The sequence below is a fragment of the Meriones unguiculatus genome, chromosome 18 (assembly GCF_030254825.1).
Source record: "Meriones unguiculatus strain TT.TT164.6M chromosome 18, Bangor_MerUng_6.1, whole genome shotgun sequence".
Classification (NCBI taxonomy): domain Eukaryota; kingdom Metazoa; phylum Chordata; class Mammalia; order Rodentia; family Muridae; genus Meriones; species Meriones unguiculatus.
Window position 1 is genome coordinate 69,632,776 of NC_083365.1, and position 20,859 is coordinate 69,653,634.

The following is a 20,859-nucleotide window of genomic DNA, read 5'->3' on the forward strand; positions in this document are numbered from 1 at the left end:
TTATATCGCATACATATTATTTCACACTGTGAGGAAACAGAGGCTCAAGTATGGGGCAAGAATTACAATGGAGGTACAGCATATTTGTCATGCCACAAAGAAAGGAATGTTATAACAAATATCCAGATTACTGAAAAAGAACAAAACGTCTTCAACAAAATGAAAGTAGTTTGGTGTAGGAAGATAGCTCAGTTGATCAACTACTTGGGTCATAAGCAAGAGGACTTGAGTTCAAATTCACGGTTCAGCAGGGATGGTGACAGAGGGACTGGCTCATCTGGAGGGCACTGGCTCATCATTCTAGACACATTGGAGAGCTCTGAGTTATGTGCGATCAAAAAGTAATGTGAAGAGAGATCAGATATCTTATGCTGACCTCGCTCCCCTTTGCAAACACATATGCACATGCATGTACTTACCCATATGTACACATCCAAATACACATATATAAGTCAATAAAACCCAGCAATAGTTAAAAGGAATTATACACACTATCTACAATGATTTGTTTGAGAGGGGTGTGTAAAGCTACACAAATATCAAACCAGTAATTAGTAAAACTCATCACTTCAACATGTTAATGTAGCAAAGGGTCACCTGTTCCTACCAGCAGCTAACAAACAGCACAGGAAAGCATTTGACAACAGATAGTAGCTGTTTAGGATAAAACTTTATAGCAAAAACCAGGACAACTTCCTCATTCTGACAAAGAAACACTGCAAAATCATGACCACTGACAGACCCACAGAGAGAAAGAAGTGCTGAGAAAAGGAGTCAACACGGCATCATTTTTTCAGTTTCTTTCTAGTACTTTACTGATATCCTATTTGGCCTAAGAGAGAGGCTACAAGGTGCAGAAAGTTTCTGCGTATTCAGTTGTCTGTGTTGGACAAGGAAATGATGCCCGTCACTACTGAGGATGAACGATAACCTTGAGTTTAAGTCTTCTGACCTGTCTGCCATGTTTAAAGCAGAATCGTACTATTTTCTTTAAAAATATTCTTGGTCTGAAGAGAAGCCCCAGTCACAAAAGTGATTGCTACACACGCATAAAGAACTGTGTTTGATGCTCAGAGACCACAGGAAAAACAAAACAAAACAAGCATTGATCTATAACCCTAGTGTTGGTAGTAACTGAGGCCCGTCAGTGGAGTGAACTTCGTGAGCTCCCGGTTCAGTGAGAGACTACGCCTCAAAAGTAAGGTGGAGAGTGATTGAGGAAAACCGATGGCTACTTATGGCCTCCATGTGCAAGTGCACACATATGCACATGCACCTTCACACATGCAAACACACACATGCACACACATGCACCTCCCCACTGGGCTTCAGTGTCACATTCCTGTATTTTCTGTCTTCAGTGCTGACCTGCCCTTTCTTACTAGTCCCTTTGTCTTTTCCATACCTTATGAACACTGAAGAGATTTGGCTTCCTCACGAGCACATCCCCTCTGTACTCATCAGGCATACCCTACGAAACAGTATGTAGTCTCAAGTCAAAATGCAAGCTGCATGTTGGTGACTGTCAAACTGAAGGACAAAACCACGACATCTCAAGAATGACAGACACATTCCCCTTACTTTGAATTTCTAGCTGCACTTTTAAAGTTCCAGCTCATTTTAAGCTTGACATCTCCATGCAGAATACCTGCTATCTCTGTCTGCCCTGGTCAATATGTTTTCCTCCTTTCTTCCATCTGTTCCTCAAAGTAGCAGTTTTCTTCACTGCATTAGTCAGGGTTCTCTAGAGGGACAAACTAAGGAGATGAAATATGTATATATACATATAATATATATATATTAATTTATTAGGCCAACTTTAAAATAGTAACAACAGAAGACTCACACCCAAGAGCTGAGACTCCAGAAGAAGCTGGATGCCTTGAGAGAGTCTGGGAAGTTCGCACATAGCTGTCTCTCAATGGAAAAAGAGTGGGGCAGGACAACAACCTGCAGTTACTCAGTCTACAGGGCAGGGTGCCTCAGTGGTCAGTAGCCCAGAAGGTTACTCGTGAACAGCTGGCCTCTTGTCCATAAGAAAACCTTGGCGATACTGGTTCTGATATCATGAAAGGAATCAGGATCTGGATGACTACCAGAAGGCATACTCACAGTGGTGCTTCCACATTAGTCAAGGCAATCAGGATCGCTCTTGGGTTGACACTTGCTACTGAGGTGACTATAATTTTGCGGCAAGCTGAGATGAAAACCAACCATGACATTTACCTAATTAATCAACTCCAACCCCTAAGCAACATCCTCAGGCCAAATATTTTCCTTTTTCCTTTATGTCTGCAAGTTCGTGCTGGCCTTCGCTATGAAATAAATACTGAATGTGTCCCCTTAGATCAAATACTCTGCCAATATTTTAGTTCGGTCACCAATATATTTTCAGTGCATAGAACTACAGCTTTCAAATTGTTTTCTCATATCCTCAGCTATTTCCCCCTCAAACTGAAGCATTCATTCATTTTATTAAACACAAACAAAAGCAGATTGGCATCACCATCTATTTACTTATCAATGAGCGCATGTGCTCTTGAATGCTTAAACTTCCAATCTCAGCACAGGGAGATGACTTAGAGGATACAGTGCTGCCTTGAAGCACGATGGCCCGAATTTTATCTGTGAGATCCACATGATAGAAGGAAAAAAGTCTGTTCCTGCAAGCTGACATGTGACCTACATAAGTGCATACATAAACATGCACAAACACACAAGAAGAAAATAAAACATAAGATTATAAACAAAGAAATAAAATCTTGCTCCATGGAGCACTATCCAGCTCCATTCCGTAATGAAACATTCCATAATGTTTTCCTTTCATGCAAATGATCCACCCTCTAAAGCTTTTCTTTTTCTTGTAAAGTCTAAGTTTCACCCTGCCCTGGGATCCCTGATGTAAGCTCTCTCAATCCATATGGAGCAATGACAATGATATATTTATATTAGAGATTAAACACTTGAGTTGATTAGTAAATACGCTTCTTAACCAACAGGGGGAAAACAAACAAAACAAAACAGAAAGAACTAAAAACATGGCTCCTGAAAAGATCAATAATGTATACAAGCCTTTAGCCTGACTGATCAATAATAAAGAGTGGAATCAATTTTTAAGAAGGGGCTGGTGAGATGCCTCAGCAGGTAAAGGACCCTTGCCACCAAGCCTGACAAGCTGGCACATAGCATCATATTTAGTGATACAAGTTTAGAAGAGTTTTCCTTGAGATCACAAACAAGACAATGCTATCTCCTCTGACCAGTTCTGTTTAACATTTACAGGCTTTGATCAGGGTATCAAGATGAGAAAAATAAATGAAGTGTTCACATGGAAATGGGGGGGGGGAGAATTCAACTGAAACCAAATTAAATAGATGCACTGATATTTGAGTTTTGAACAAAAAAAAAAAAAAAGAAAAGAAAAAGAAATCATTCAACTTCAGTGTCACTATGAAGACCCAAGCTAGACTGGAACTCACAGAGATCTACCTGCCTCTGCCTCCAGGTTAAATGTGTGTGCCACCACACTTTTCTTCATATAGATATTCCAACCAAGGATTATGCATGGAGATAACCTAAGACCCCTGCACAGATGTAGCCCATGGCAGTTCAGTATCCAAGTGGGTTCCATTGTAATAGGAACAGGGATTGTCTCTGACATGAACTGATTGGCCTGCTCTTTAATTACCTCCCCCTGAGGAGGAAGCAGCATTACCAGGCCTCAGAAGAAGACAATGCAGCCACTCCTGATGAGACCTCATTGACTAGGATCAGAAGGAAGGAAAAGAAGACCTCCCCTATCAGTGGATTTGGGGAGGGGCATGCAGGCAGAGGGTGGAGGAAGGGAGGGATTGGGACAGGAGGAGGGAGGGAACCACAGGGGGGATACAAAGTGAATAAAGTGTAATTACTAAAGAATTTTTAAAAAGAACATTAGATAAAGTAGGTGTCAAAACAAAAAAAAGAAAAGAAAATCTTAAGACTGCTTTCAGATCTTCTCCAAGATAACACATGAGTTCAACAAAACTTTTGTATATGCCTTACTGTCAACACAAAGCTCCATTTTACAATAGAGTTTTGGACCTTCCTGGATGGAATTTAAAAGCTGGGTGTAATGCCATCGGTATATAATATAATATCGGCATGTTGGAGGCAGAGTCAGAGGGATTCTGAGTTACCAGCCAGACAAAGCTTCACAGGAAGAACCTGTCAAGAGAGGGGAGGAGGAAGGGCATGAAAGGGGAAATGAAAGAAGCAAATATGGAATGGAGTGGGAGGGAGAAAAGAGAAAGAAATGAAAGAGGAAAAAAGCATAATCAAAATTAAATATGAGTAAAAGGAAAGAAAAGATAAATGTTATTTATATTGGCATTACAAACAGTAAAACTTTCAAAACTGTTAGATATAAACTGACAAAGTATTTCAAAATTATAGAGTGAAAATTTCACAATATTATTGAAAGGAGTTTTTAAAAGTTTAACCAAATGGAAACGTTCTACATACTTGGTTAACATATGAATATTCACTAATATCATCTATTATGTCATCAGGCTGTCTTTCAAGTTCCCTATACCATTTTGAGTTGGTCTTGACAGGCTGATCTGAAATCTCACCTGGAGAATTCGAGGGACCCAGTTAGAACAGTTAAGCAATCATGAAAAGAATATTCGATTTAAAGGATAAACACTTTCCAGTTTCAAAACTTACTAGTAAACTCTAATAATTAATAATTGGCAGTACTAACACGTGGACACATATGTTGATGGATAAAATTGATTGGAATTCAGAAATAGACATGTGCAGTTTATATACAAGGGAACCAAGAAAATTTAGAAAGGAACAAAAAATGTGGTCACATCTCAATACAGGATATGAACATGCAAAAGAATAACACATTGTGTTAATATCATGTTGTATATAAAAGTTATCTTGAAACAGACTAAATGGGCCCACATAGGTACAAGCACCTGCACATGTATCAGACCCAGATTTAGTATCTAGTATATAAAAAAAAGTTCTAATGTGGAACAACCAAAATAAAATTGGGTAGATTTTGATTAGACATTTCCCAAAGAATGCATACAAATGACAGAAAAGATACATCTCTCTAGTTAAAGGTAAGTAGAAATTAAAATGAATCAGAAATGTCATTTCTACTCTGTCTAATGGGAGAGATCTAATAAAGGTAGGATGCAATGACATGTTGACCAGATGGAGAGAAACTGTGCAGGGCCCACAAAGGAAAGCCACTTCTTGAAACTTTCCCACCTCCTAGAACACTAAAGATTGGATTATGACATAATTGAGTAGCCTTTCCTCTAAGTACACACAACCAGGACAATCAAAGACATGTCCACACACCGCTCTCCAAGATTGTCCACTGCAGCCCTAGAAGGTCCCTCATGTCAAAACAACTGATGGGTTTCATTGGTGGTTTTTGTTTTATTTTTCTCGGTTGCTGAGGATTGAACCCAGGGCCTTCCACTTGCAAAGCAACCACTAAATTACATCTCCAGTCCTTCACCCATTGCTGCTGGAATAAAGGAGGTATATCCATATGAGGGGAAGTTACTTTACTTTAAAAATATAGTACTAATATAAATTGTTGTATTACTTTTCCTGGAGAGACATGAACCAGCACCTATTCACCTTACACAAGGCACCAACCATGGGCCAAAACAACAATTCCATTAAAGTCCAACTTGTTGAACCAATGAGTCCATTGGGCTCTAGTACAGAGCACGGGGAGAACTCTGACCCCAGCTGGGGGATCCAAGAGCAGCTGCATCAGTACAAAGTCACATCCTAGTTTGAATGACAACTTTCCACAGCTGCACAGATGCTCCCCTCCAGTCAACTCTCCACACTATGTATACACACTAACAACTCCTGCGAGCCCCAAATCCTGGGATCAGGAGACCATGTACAGCTCAGATAGAGTTACACTTAGCTGGGAAGGAGGCATATCAGGAGGAGCTGCAATCTCAGGTGAGAGTTTGGTGAGCCTTCCTATACCATCTCTCCATGAGACTTTGTCAGCCGACCCTCTACCTAGTGTCATTGCAGGTAGGCACAGCTGCTTGGCCATACTCTTCTCAGAGGATAGCCTTTTATGAGACACACTGAAACAAAGATCAACCTTAGAAATATACTATGTTAGGCAATGGTGGCACACACCTTTAATCCCAGCATTGGGAAGGCAGAGGCAGGCAAATCTCTGAGTTCCAGGCAAGCCTGGGCTACAGAGTGAGTTCCAGGACAGCCAGGGCCATACAGAGAAATCCTGTCTCAAAACAGCAACAAAAGAAGTATAACACTATAATTAGCCAATTTAATAAATGATGTCATTTATATTAAATATACAGAATTGACAAGTCTCTAGAAAATATTAGTAGCTAAATGGTTGTCATAACCTGAAGATAGAACTATGTAAAATTTGTCTGAACAAAAACTATAGTTACATGTATCAAATCTGACAGTAAGCAGAGGTAGAAGGTAGAGAGGAGGAGAGAGCTTGCCTCTGGCTAGTAAAATTCTATCACTGAAGGCCATAAGGACAGCAAGCCTGCCGGCATGCACAGAAGTCCCTGTAATACACAAGCACACACATACACACACATTACCTCTGGAAGGACATTTCTACAGCAATGGCGAGTCCATTCTGAGACTCCCAGCAGCCTGGGTGTTGACTTCTATAATCAAGGGGAATTGTGTCAAAATAAATTATGTAACTGGTTTCATCTTACCTTTAAATGTCCTCTTCTTCCTGGGGTTCCTGGGATGAACACTTGTATGTGTTCTCACTGCAATGCTCATTCTGGAAGAAATATATTTGTCTGTGGGGATCTGTGTTGGTTACTTAGGGGGACAGAGTCATAGAAGGTGACTTCATATATATACAGGTTTCACAGAGAAGAGTTTAAAAATGCAGTGGTGATTTTTTTTTCTTGTGGAGACTTGCCAATGTATTAGAAACCACTGAATGTGCCTCTGAAGATGTGACTCCTAAGGTTTGCTAATTATCTTTCACTGAAAAGCAAATTTAAGTTCGTGTGGGTGCAGAGGCCAAGGCCAGAGAGGACAGAGAAGGACTAAGAAGGCAGTAAGCTTGGAATCATGCTACTCAGAGGGAAACGCAGGTGCTAGAAAGGCAGGTGTCTCGCCCCACCCCCCATAAACCTCCACTTCGGAAAGGACAAGTTCTATCGGGAAACGCACCTCTCAACATGCGTTGCTCAGGTCTCTGATTTCTTGGATATTGCCTTAAGAAATGACTGACCAACTGACTAAAGCAGTGGCTAGCTAGCAGGAAGGGGTCCATTTTGTTTCAACTCTGCAGTTGTTTTCCTGGATCTGTAAACACGTGGCTCTGGAGGAAAGGTGATTGATAGCTCCTGAGCCTACAGTAGCAGATGTTCTGAACAGGTGCTCATTTGGACAAAGCAATCACCCCTACAAACAGGCCCCACCTCCTTCAGGGTGTAGGAGACAATATTAAATTCTGTTTAGTCACTCAAATTTCTTGTTTCAAGGCAGTTATGTAAAATGCACTTAAATACTGGTTTACTTCCCCATTTTTTTCCTATTAAGGCTTTAAATTCTAAATGAATTATAAAGCATCGATTTAGGAGTTGGATTCAGTTGTACCATGGTATGAATATCAATGCAAGGTCCGTGTTTCCAGCCCTGGGAGAACATTAAGAAAAGCACTTAGTGTTCAGACTGAGAAAGTGTTCTGAAATATATGTGTACAGTTGGCTTCACAGGAAAGTTAATAGAGATAGGGGTGTGGGGGCTTACACCAAGTACTAGCAGGTAGTTTATGGAAGAAAGCCATGGAAGAGACAGTGAGAAGAGGTTGTGGTACAGACCACAGCATGAAGGTAGAAAGAGGTCCCATGTGAATGAAGAAGAAGGGGACTTTTGTAGCAGTCTGAGCAAAGGGAGTGGAAGCTGTCTGCTTTGTAAAGAGGGAGAGTTTGCCCCCCTCCCCAATCCAGGGTTCTACAAGTCAAGTTTAGAAACAAAATAAACAAGAATTATCATGAGTGTTTTTTTTTTTTTTCTTTCAAAGATGAGGTCTCAGTACAGAGCCTGTCTTGCATGCATGAGGGCTGGAATATAAGACCCAGAACCCTTGAAAACAATGGGTTGGGAAGTGTGTGCTTGTAATCTCAGCACAGGAGAGAGGGAGACAAGAGAGTCTCTGGAGAAGGAAGGGGCACCTGTGGCTGAGGAAGAACGCCCAACTAGGTCTTATGGATCCCAGATGCCCCAGCAAACACGCACATTTCACATAGAGACCAAAAAGAAAAGAAATGGGAAGAAATGGCCTTCTCAAGGCAGGAACCAGGGCAAAGGAAAAAAGGGTTTGGAGCAGGGAAAAGGATTTCCTTGAGGATGGAAGGAAGGGTGAGAAGCATCGTGCATCCTGTTATCAGCTGGGAATTGCCATGCTCCGCTCTTCGAAGACGGAATAACAGTGTTTAAGACTGATAGGCAAAGCCCGAGAATTCCTCCTGCATGAGTAGTCCTGTGATCTCCCACAGATGACTCTAGGGAAAACATATATTTCTCTATAGAGCTGTGAAATATGGATGCTTTTAATAGTACGTGGCAGAAAAATCGTGGATACTGGTCAGCACTGTGGACATTTCTCTTATTGGCTCACACCATTTATTTAGTGTGGAGGCTGGAGCTCAAGTGTGAAGGTCAGAAGATGACTGTCAGGAGTACTCTCTCTCCACTGCATGGGTCTCAGGAATTAAACTCAGGCCCCAAGGTTTGGCAATCAGCATTTTTATGCATTGGAGAATCTTACTTGCTCAAGGACCTTGTGTCACTGTCATCAGGCTCTCCTGCTATCCCAGTTTCTCCTCCCATTCCCTTAGCATAAATGGATTTGGCTGGCTTGTGTGCTTTTAACCTGTTTGCTTCCAATAGGAATATTTTTTCTCTAGAGATTTCAATCTTTCTCCAAAAGTACAAAGAAGACATGGTGGATTTGGTATTTATTAAATACAGCACTAAAAATCAAAAGCCTTGCACTCAAGTCTGTACCCAGAAGCATCTGGCCACTTGGTTAAGATGCTGGTCTTCTAACTACAGGGAAACTTGGGCTAAGAAGCTGTGGCTTCCTCACAGGCAAACACCCTTCCACTTTTTAGGCAGGTCTCTTCATTCCCATCATTGCACCCTCTTTTGGATCTGTATCAGGGAACAATGTGATAGAAAACACTGTGTAAAATTTTAAAGGGCTTCAAACAAAAATAAATGATTTTTAATTTTTTTTATTTTTTATTAATTACACTTTATTCATTTTGTATCCCCCCATAAGCCCCTCCCTCCTCCCCTTCTGATCCCACCCTCCCTCCCCTTTCTGCATGCATGCCACTCCCCAAGTCCACTGGTAGGGGAGGTTCTCCTTTCCTTTCTGATCTTAGTCTATCAGTTCTCATCAGAAGTGGCTGCATTGTCCTCTAATGTGGCCTTTATTTCTTTTGAAACAGATCTTTGTAGCCATGGCTTGCCTGGAACTCGCTCTGTAGACCCGGCTGACCTTGAACTCAAGAGATTTGCCTACCTTGTCCTCCCAACTGCTAGAATCACAGGTGTGCACCATCTAAGATTTTACTTTTAATTATATGTCAGTGATGGGGTGTCCACCTGGGTGCACATATCTGGGGAAACCTGGAGTCTCTGATCCCCTAGAGCTGAAGTTACAGAAGGTTGTGAGCTGGCTGATCCTGGTGATGGGAACCAAACTCAGGTACCCTGAAGAGCAGTTTGAGCTTTCAACCAGTGGGCTGTCTCTTTTCCCCCCCAAAACGAATGTTATATGGGCTTAACATGAAGGCAGCTTCAATAAGCACACCCAGCAATCTTGGGTATGAACTGAAAGGACTGGGATTATTGTTGTTGAAGATGGGAATGAGAGTGCTCTGTGTGTGTGTGTGTATTGTTGTTGTTGTTGTAGTTGTTAGGGGCAGATTCAAAGAAACAAGTAAAATATTTGGCAGCTAGAATAAGGGCTGTTCTGGAGACAGCTAAGTCTTTTACTAAAGTCTCTCTTATGGCCCTCTGATTTCTGCAAGCCATTTGTTGGCACTTAGGACTTCTTTTTTTTTTTTTTTTTTAGATGAAATAACATTTTTTTTTCAATGCAGTTTATTCAGGAACCTTGAACAATCCTTGGACCCTGGGGAAAGCCAGCCCACAGCTTAAATAGCCTCTGGGTAGCCAACCCAGGCGTGCCACGTGGGCAATGCAGATAGGTCCACATACATGGAAGCAAGCCAGATCCTCAGCCTTAGCCAAATGTGGAATTGTTTGTGACAGACAGCACTCACCATCGGGAAGGTGGAAGGCGGAAACCAGCACTTAGGACTTCTTTAGCTGCTCTGAAAAATCAACTTCAAGCAAAGTGTATTGTGTCAGTTTTGACAGATGGTGAATGAGACCCTCAGTCTGTCTCTCCCTAAACTGGTCCTTTCTTAAGCTTTGTCAGTCAAGTCAAACAGCTTTCACATGCCACAGATGGCTTCATGGCTGTGAGTAGTATAGCTGGTTTTTAGCAAAATGCTCAAGTTTGGTTCCTTAAAAAAAAAAAGTGTGTGGTTCCTTTGTTTTATTGTTATTAAGTATTGTTAAGATTTACTAGTGTGGCACACTGAGACTTTTATAACTCACCTAAGTTAGTTGAGCTTACAGTTTCACTGTGTAGAATTAGGATAGTAATCACACTTACCCTCTGGCTGTATTAAATGCTAAGACTTCCAATGAGTAGATTCTAGTGCCTGGTATACATTAAGCAGTTAATTTATACTTCCTACTGGGATTGATTTTATTTAGCCAGTAATTACAAAGTAGGTATGTCTCAATACTTTATGCAAATTTACATGTACAGGTATAAGGTGGGGTGACTCATACCTATAATTTCAGCAATTGGGAGGCTGAAGCAGGAGAACCATGAGTTCAAGAATCATCTGGCCTACACAGAGAAACTGTATGTAATTTTTTTTAAAAGTTAGCATACATATGCATGTGATGTATTTAGTGAACTAAACCTGGGTGGAAATATGGGACTCAAAAGTAGCTAGAAACAATTGATGTAGCTGTATCAGAATCTGGGTTAAAATTGAATAAGGCCTAATTGAAGAAAATGGCTGAATACTTCATGAACTTTACATGAAGTTAAAACATTTCAGGACACTAAAGGGTGATACTATAAATCCTTTATGCTTTACACAGACTTCCCAAGATTGCTTTGGGTATTCAGGGTCCTTTGCAGTGTCTTTTAAACTTCAAGATAATTTTGTCTATTTCTCTAAAGAATCACATTGATATTTTGGTAGGGACCGTATTGATTCTGTAGGTCACTTTGGGCACAATTGGCAATTACTATAACCAGAAGACAGACTCATCCATCCACAGTTAGGTGAATAGAGAAAACGTGGTATGCATACACAGTAGGACACAGTCAACCATTAAAAATATCATGAATTTTTGTTAGGTGTGACAATGGGGAAAAGAAATGAGAAAGTGTTATTTAAGCCAAGAACAGAAAGATAGATGTTGCACAATATTTTCCTGAGGAGAAACCTCAAAGACTGATCTCAGAGAAGCTGAAAATCAAAAAGTGGTTACCAAGAAATGGAGGGTTGAGCTCAGTAGTGGCAATGGCTATGGTACTATTTCTAGATGGTGTTAGAACCCAGGTCAAACAGACTGAAGGAGTCAGGCCTGCTAGTCTAGTATGTCATGATGTGAATATAATTAACAATATATTATACATCTCAAAATAGCTACAAAAGGAGAATGTGCACTCACTATAAAGCATTAAGGAGCTACCCTTTAATTACCTTGCTAATTACCAAGTTGATCACTACCTACTGAATGCATAAATCAGAAAACCATATTTTACCTCATAAATGTGAAGTACAGGCCATTAACAAAACACAAGACTATGGAACAGTATGCTATAAGGGACTCTTCACAAAAATTGCCAAGAAACCCACAGTTCTAGCTAAGGAGTGCTGAACCTGACACCACAGAACTGTAGACTGGCAACCAGTGACCCCGAGCCTTGATTTGGAACTAACCTTTGATGGGCCAAGGCTGTTCGGTTTTATATGCACTTGATTTGCGTAGTAGCCCTGATTTGCAAGATCTTGATTTTCATGACCCTTATTTACATGCCAGATGTTGCCCAACTGGAAATAAATTACATTCACAGCAGTTAACAAGAATCTCTCAGAACTGGACACCTGCCAGCCTTTAGTAGTCTCATATACCCCAGGAATCTGAACAAAGAGAAACTCACCTGAAATACAAAAGTACATCTTTCAAGGGAGATTCCCTACAACCCATTCCCATGGGCTGCAGTGGTATGACATAGTTAGTTGCCGGTTTAGATCCTTTTGCAGTGTACAAGCAAAAATAAATAAATAAATAAATAAAAATAAACAAACATTCCTGAACTATAAACCAGGGAAAGAGAAAAACAAAACAAACAAACAAACACAAACAAACAAAAAACATGTCAACTGTGCACCTGGATGTGTTTGGGGAATTAGAAAACACTGAAAGAAATGGAACCAGAAAAGGGAGGCTGGTTCTATTCCAAGCCTGGCAACATCTCAACTGAGACCCAGAGCCGTAAGGTGGTCTACAAGTGTACAGTAAATCATCTTTTTCCACATAATTCTTGTTTCGAGCAAGCTCAGTCTTTCTACTCTCGATACATTCATTGAGTTAAAGTAAAGCACAAACATGATCAAAAATCAAAAGGTAACCTGCACATCATTTTAGTAATATCTTTTTGTCATAAATGGTTTGGGCTGTGCTGTAATTAAAAACACAGCTATGTTTTATGAGAAATTTCCCTGAAGGTGAATGCAGAATAGGTAGCTGTATTTAAGACAGTTTACTTTGGAAAGACAAGAGGGCTCTGGAGTTTGGGGGATTTGTATAGGCAGGTTCAGGCTGATAAGATGTTTATTCAAAGGGGGCAGGTCCAGGGGGAAACATCCTCACATAACTGAGCGTTAATAAGATGCAATGAAAAGCAACATCTGATCGAATATGCTATTACTGTTTAATAAGTGATGACTCATTTAGCTATTGCATTTGCACTGAAATAGCTATTGATGTTTATACTCATTATACATATTGAGTCATTAACATAAATAAACGTGTAGGGAAGAGCGAGGCTGGTTGACGGAACTTGCTATAGAGCCTGATAACCTGACCATGCCACATATCCACATGGTTGAAGGAGAGAACTGACTCCACACAATTGTCCTCTGACCTCCACTTCAATTCTGTGGGACAAGGTACCTTCATGCACAACCAACCAACCAACCAACAAATAAATGCAAAAATTAAGATAAATAACCACATGGTTGTATCAAGTAGTGTAGTACACGGTACACAGTGGACACATAATATCTTGTGCTAGACAACCTTGAAGCTCAAATTCCCATTTGTTTGGGCAAAGGAATTTTACACATTGTTCTCCCCAAGGGCTCAAAATCCAATTACACCACAAAGATGACAGCGTCCTAAAGGACAGATGTTGGACTATAATGAGAATCACACTCACTCTAAGTGCATGTGAATGGAGAAGTCCTGTTACCTGCACTTCATTGCCTTTTTTTTCCCATTGGCATACGCTTTCCACAATCCATCAATCAGGAGAATTAATGGTGTGCCTAGAAATTTAAGCCATATGGAGATAATCAAGGCATCATAAATCTTGTTAGAGCAAATAAAGCCTGAAGAAAGGGACTGATAATGCAGCAATCAAATTTCAAAGCTACCTGCTTGCCCTGAATAACATGTCAGTGATTTAGAGAAGAGAATATGTCAATGGAGAAGTGGGTATAGATTCTCAGGAACAAAGGACTGGAAAAGAGATATGAATCTTCTTGGGGAGGGGAGTAGTAAGATAACTTCAAGAGAAGGCTCATGTATAGAAATACCCCATGCTTACTGTGCAAGAACTTGAGGCGTGACTCCAGATAAAAGGCATCCCATAGCTCAGACTGTTGAATTCTATGTCTGCCATGCCTCTATCTTTGCTTCAGTTTTCTATCCTACTTGCCTACACACCTTCAGGAAAGAGCATAGTTCTAGATAGGTGATTCCCCAATCTGAGATGAAGACTTGCAACCAAACCTGAACAAAAGGTTCTGACATGGATTCTGCCTTAAAATCTCTAAGGGAAAAATGATCTTTCCTAACAAAATATAGTAAAAAGGAAAGTACCCATTCTGAATGAGATTTAAGCATCCTCCCTAGGGCCTTCTTTGTTGTTTAGCTTCTTTAGGTCTGTAGCTTTTAGAATGGCTATCCTATATTATATGGCTAATATCCACTCATAAGTGAGTGTATACCATGCCTGTCTTTCTGTTTCTGGGTTACCTCACTCAGGATGATCTTTTCCAGTTCCATTCATTTGCCTGGAAATTTCATGATTTTCTTGTTTTTAATAGTTGAGTAGTATTCCACTGTGTAAATGTAACATAATTTCTATATCCCTCTGTTGGAGGACATCTAGGTTGTTTCCAGATTCTGGCTATTACAGAATGGCAAACAGATAAGACATCAGAAGCAGTACAAGAGAAAGAAGAGGATGGGGGCCTACTATAGAGGGTCCTCTGAAAGGCTCCCCCAAACAGGGGATTAAAGCAGGTGCAGATACTCATAGCCAAACTTTGGATAGAGCACAGGGAGCCTTTTGTGTAAGGGATGGATAGAAGGACACGGAAGGGACAGGGACCACCCAAGGAGACCAACAAAGCTAAAATCCCTGAGCCCAAGGGGTCCTGCAGAGACTGAGGCACCAACTAAGGACTATGCCTGGAGAGGACCTAGACCCCCCACTCAGATGTAACCAATTGGCAGCTCAGTCTCCATGTGGGTCCTGAGTAAGGGGAGCAGGGGCTGTCTCTGTCATGAACTCTGTTGCCTACTCTTTGATCACTTGCCCCTGGCCATGCGGCCTTGCCAGGACACAAAGAAAAAGGATCCTGGCAGTCTTGATGAGAGTTGATAAACTATTGGTAGATGGCAGAGGATAACTCCCCTTTTCAGTAGACTAGGGGAAAGGGATGGGGTGGGGGAAGAACAGAGGATGGAACTGGGAAGAGTTGAGGGAGGGGCTTCAATCAGAATATCTAATGAATAAATTGTAAAAAATAATAAAAAAATTTAAAAATGAAAAGGGAAGTAACCCTCTATTAAATACATTTGAATACTGCTGTGTAAGAAGATATTGATAATGACTGGAGAAGCCTCCACTGTGAGAGTATTTTCCAAGACCAAACAATATACCAAAGCTGAAATGGGAAGGCAACAGAAGGCTGGCTAGCATTTACTGTGCTATCTGTTAAGCCTGCTCTAGATACATCCACCTTGAACTTTCTTGAGCTGTCTTCCAATAAAGATTTATTTAAGCCACTGTTTCTCAAATTTTCATGTGTGGAAAAATACATCCCTTGTGTTGTGATCCAAGAAAAGCCACTATTCTAGTTAAGTCCCTTTCTTCTCCCCTTTCTTTCTCCAGTCTCATGGTTGCTTCTAGTATCTCTGCTGCTACAGGGAGAGACAGATACTGAGTCAAGGGCCAGTCTCTGATTATGTAAATAGATGTCTCAGGTGTCCAGATTCCAGAAGAATGACAGGAACCAAGAAAGCTGATAAGCCTCAGATTTTTAGACTTCTCAGGATAGCAGAGGGCCATGATGTTCCTGAATCCTTATAGTCAAATATTCCCTTCTTGTGATTCTTTTGCCTCCTCATGCTTCCCAAGAATTTGTGATAGTTGGGCTGCATTCTGATGTTGTGAAATCTTATGCTTTCTCTGTTACCTTTGGAAAAAAGATCCCCCACTCTGTCTTGTGACTGGAACTCTCAATACAGTCCCTGTGATGTTGCTGTCTTTCTGTTTGTTTGCCCATGCCATAAGTAATTCTTTCAACAAATGTCTTACCAAAAAGGACAATCATCATTAGTGCCCTCCTTGATTTTTCAAATTGATATCTTTTACCTTAGTGATCTTGTAGACAATTCTGATTCTGGTTCCTACATGGTAGTCCCTGAGATTTGACAAATGAAACAACTTTTGAGCAAGCAGCCAAGCATCTGCTTATCCACAGAGATTTAAGCCACGCTGAATTTTATATCTTGAGAATACCAAATAATAGCTCCTCATGAAGAACTACTTATTCCAGTCTAACCCAACCTAAGAAAGAATGCTGTGAATTCAGAACAAGCTGAAAACGGTGACCAAAGACCCAATGGCATCACAATTGACCTTGCTTGGCCTGTATTTGATATACTGTGTGACAGCACTGAGGATTATTTATTTTCTGAAGTTTGATTCATTTTTATCAGAGGGCAACATGTCTAAGCTTATGTAGCAAACAGCATACAAGAAAGAAGGTGAGTTTCCTTGCTTCAGAGATACAGGCAGGAAAGAACTCCACATTCCAACACTAAACTTAGGTCAAATGAGTTAACTAAAAGTGTGCTAATGTAACCAGGCTAATAGAAAATGAAGATATTCTCCATCGGGAAGGTGGAAGGCGGAAACCAGCTCCATCTTTAAGGCATAGCATTCCGCAGCTCTCTACAGTTCCCCCTTTTTGTTTTAGACGCATCAGGCAAGAGTAGAGGTCTGATCTCTGATATTAGAAATCAATTGGGACCTATCTGCATTGCCCCCGTGGCACGCCTGGGTTGGCTACCCAGAGGCTATTTAAGCTGTGGGCTGGCTTTCCCCAGGGTCCGAGGATTGTTCAAGGTTCCTGAATAAACTGCATTGAGAAAAGAAAAATGAAGATATTCTCAAGAGAAACTAGTGTCCCTCAATCTGCTCAGACTCTTAAAAGAGTGGACAAGAGAAACTGGAATCGCCCGGAATCTCATGCTGGAGAATAAAAAGGCTGAAGCCCAGAAACAACCAAAGAAGGGATTTTTTTTTTTCCAGAAGATGATGTCACACAAGGCTAATTACCTGTCAGGGCACCTTGCAGGATGAGTCTGAAGCCCAGACATTGATGGGTCAAATGTGGGTGGGACCAACGCCTTGACTGGGACCACTTACATCGTTGATTTTCCTTGGCCCTCTGTTTACACTTTAATCTCATTTCAAGACACTAGAGAATGTCACTCTACCGCTTTGTGTTTCTTTCCAGTGCAACCTCACTAAGTCTCTGCTTGCTGCACTTTCCTCCTGTTAACTTGGATTCTCTGAGGATGGGTAACCAAATCTGAAATTATGGGATAGATACAGACTGCAACCTCAAGGCCAGTGACACTAAGTCTGACAGAACTGGGCAGAATGATTAATCAACGCAGACATCCCTAGCGACTGATTGGCTATGTCAGTGGACCTCTGTCAGCTCATGAGAAGGCCACTGGTATTCTAAAAGAAAAAGTAATTAAAACTGAACATTACTACATTCATTTAGAACCTGTTGTTCCTGTCTTTGAGATATTTTTTATTTGTGTGTGTGTGTTTAGTATGTCCATGTTTGTGTGTGGAAGTGAGTGGAGGGTAAAAGACCACACTAGATTGGTCCTCGAGTTCCACTGGGTTTCAGATAGAGTGTTTTGCCGTTCTACATTGCACACTAACCAGGCCAGAACTTCTGTTTCTCCAGTCTCCAGTGCCTATATCTCCATAGAAGCACTGGGATTACAGACCTGTGCTCCTGTATCTAACTTTATGTAGGTTTCAGGGAGGTCTTCCCATGTTTGTGGAAAGTGCATTACTGACCGAGTCATGAGAAGTGTCATACCATTTTAATTAAACAATTTCTCTTCTAACAATTGCTGCAGTTTTGCAAACTGAATTAAATTGTGGTTAACAGATCTGATCAGTCCGATCAGTGGTGACATGTGTTCCTTCAGTGGTGGAGCGTGGAAGGCCATGCAAGTTTGTCCACACCCGCTCTGATCCCAAACATCAAAGTCTGTTTTCTGGATATTTATCATATGAACGGTGCAATATTTTCCTGTTTACCAGCCCAAGATTTTACCAACAAAAATACCCTGGCCTGACTCTGGAATAAAATTGGAAGGGTAGTTACTGACATCCTCCCAGGAATACAGTCATGGCCATTTGAGCATGAGTTCACTAGGAAGGATAAACACATTTATCCTCAGTTTAAAAGAGTCCTCCCCCCACCATGTGCTCATGTGTGGAAGCCAGAAATCAGTGTCAGGTGCTTTCCTCTGGTCTCTCTGACATGCTTCTTCACAAAGGCTCCTTATTTTCACATACTCAACCTGGCTGGATGGGCAGCAAGCAGCAAACATTCACCTGTCTCCTCCTCCCAGCCCTGAGATGACAAATGTAGACTAGCCAGCTCAGCTCTGTTTGTGGATGCTGAAGCTCCAACACCAATTCTTAAGCTTTCTAGGTAAGTACTTTTGGTTCATTGAGCCATTTTCTTATTCATTCAGCACTCACCAAGCAGGTCAATATTACAATATACATGTCTTCTTGACATTAGGAAATTCACTCAGCAAACTTCAAACATACCTCAGCAGTAGCCTGAGCTAGTCTTTAACTTGTGGGATTAAAATTAATAAGTTATTCTCAAAAATACCTCACACTGTAAATTCAAATACAACATTGTGACTCAGATGGGATGAACGTCTTTCTTATTTCTGTAGCAACACAAAACACAGCATCCATGAGCGCAGGCTTCTCACTTGCCTGGAGCTGTGATTGAACCTGTTTACTTCTTAGACACATAAGTGTGGATGAGTTACAAAGTTCATGAAACTTATTTTCTTTACGGATTGTGTGGGAAAACGGATGTGTCCAGCCATGTTGAGATTGCTTGATAAAGTGTATAGAACACTTAGTATATGCTTGGCACTTTATGCAAATTTTAAATAGAATAAGTTCATTCAAATCTGGAGAGAAAAGATAGTTTCCCGTTGAACGTAGTGGCATACGTGGGGTGCAGGCAGAGGCAGGTGAATACCTGTGAGTTTGAGGCCAGCCTATGTTAGTTTGAAGCCAGCTAGAGCTACTGAGTGAGGAGATCCTGTCTCAAAACATCAGAGCACCAAACCAGGTCAACAAAACATAACAGCATGACATGACATGACATAACATAACATAACATAACATAACATAACATAACATAACATAACATAACATAACATAACATATTTTTTTAAAGAAAGGAAAGGAGAAAGAAACTATAGTTTTACTTTCATGTTATCTTATTTCTTTTTTACATTTATTTATTTTACAATTTATTCACTTTGTATCCCAGCTGTAGCCCCCTCCTTGTTTCCTCTCTATCCCACCAACCTCCCTTCTTCTCCTCCCATACCCCTCCCCCAGTCCACTGATAGGGGAGGTCCTCTCCCTTTCCATCTGACCCTAGCCTATCAGGCCGCATCAGGACTGGCTTCATTGTCTTCCTCTGTGGCCTGGTAAGGCTGTACCCCCTTCAGTGGGAAGTGATCAAAGAGCCAGCCACTGAGTTCATGTCAAAGTCAGGTCCTGTTCCTCTTACCAGGGCACCCATTTGGAGACTGAGCTGCCATGCACTACATCTGGACAGGGGTTCTAGGTTATCTCCATGCATGGTCCTTGGTTGGAATATCAGTCTCAGAAAAGACCCCTGTGCACAGATTTTTTGGTTCTGTTGCTCTCCGTATGGAGCTCCAGTCCCCTCCAGGTCTTTCTGTCTCTCCCATAATATGAACAGTAATGAGCTGTTATGTAATGCAAACTTTCCCTGCTAAAAGCAGGTCCTAACAGCTGGTACATGTGTGGTTAATTTTTTAAAGCACTCCTACATGAGAGTGAAGGCTGAGAAGAGTGGGGGGGGGGAGAAAGCAGAAGAATGTGCAGCTGTGGTCAATGGGGGCCCAGCAAGGCTACCTAGGACCACAAATCATGTTTGCAGGAGGGACAATAGTTACCTGCTGCTGTCTTCTAGTAAGTGGGTATCAGCGGGGAGTTAGACCTGCATGTAGGTTGGTACTGTGCCAGTGATGAGTATGGGTTCTAGCAGTCATCATTTCTGCTGGAGAATTCCCAAACCATAATGTAGAGGTCAGTCATCACAACTAAAAGGTCAGTTCACATTTAGGAAATGCTGGTTGCTGCAAAGAGGCAAAGATTGTCAAGTCGCAAGGAGAGAGACAGAGAAGAGCTCATACATGATCATAAAATAGAAGCCATGTGCCTTAAGGACCCAAGAGACATGGCAGGAACTCATTTATAGATAATTTAAAATATTTTTGTTTTTTATGTGTGTGTGCACTTGCTTTGTCTTAGGTGGCAATGTACATGATGGTTCTTGCAAAGGCAAGAAGAAACTGTCAAGTGAGCTGGACCTGGCATTACATGCTGGTATTACACTGTATCCGGAGGAGCAAGTGCTCTTAACCCCTGAAGCATTTCTCTAGTCGTGTATCCCCAATTTTAAAGCCATTATCTGGTGGAAAATGGCTCGAGTGATTCTCTACCTGTTAGAGACCAACGCCTAAGTCTCACCTGAAGGGTGATGGCTTGACTAATTCTCCACATGGTAACCAGCCAGTGCTTAAGTCTCCTCATTCTTATAACCCTATAAACATGATTTTTAGTAGGAGTGTCTATGCTGAGCTGAAGTATTCACACAGGAACTTGAATACCATGTTTTGAACAGTATCCCATCCTTTCACGCTTTAGAGAACAACAGAGCAACACAGACTCCTTGTTGTGTTTTGAATGTGAAATGTTCCCTGTTGGCTCACATATTTGAATACTTACTTGGTCTCAGCTGGCAGCACTGTTTGAGGAAGCGGGGGAGAGTATGGTTGTGGGGCTTTACGAGG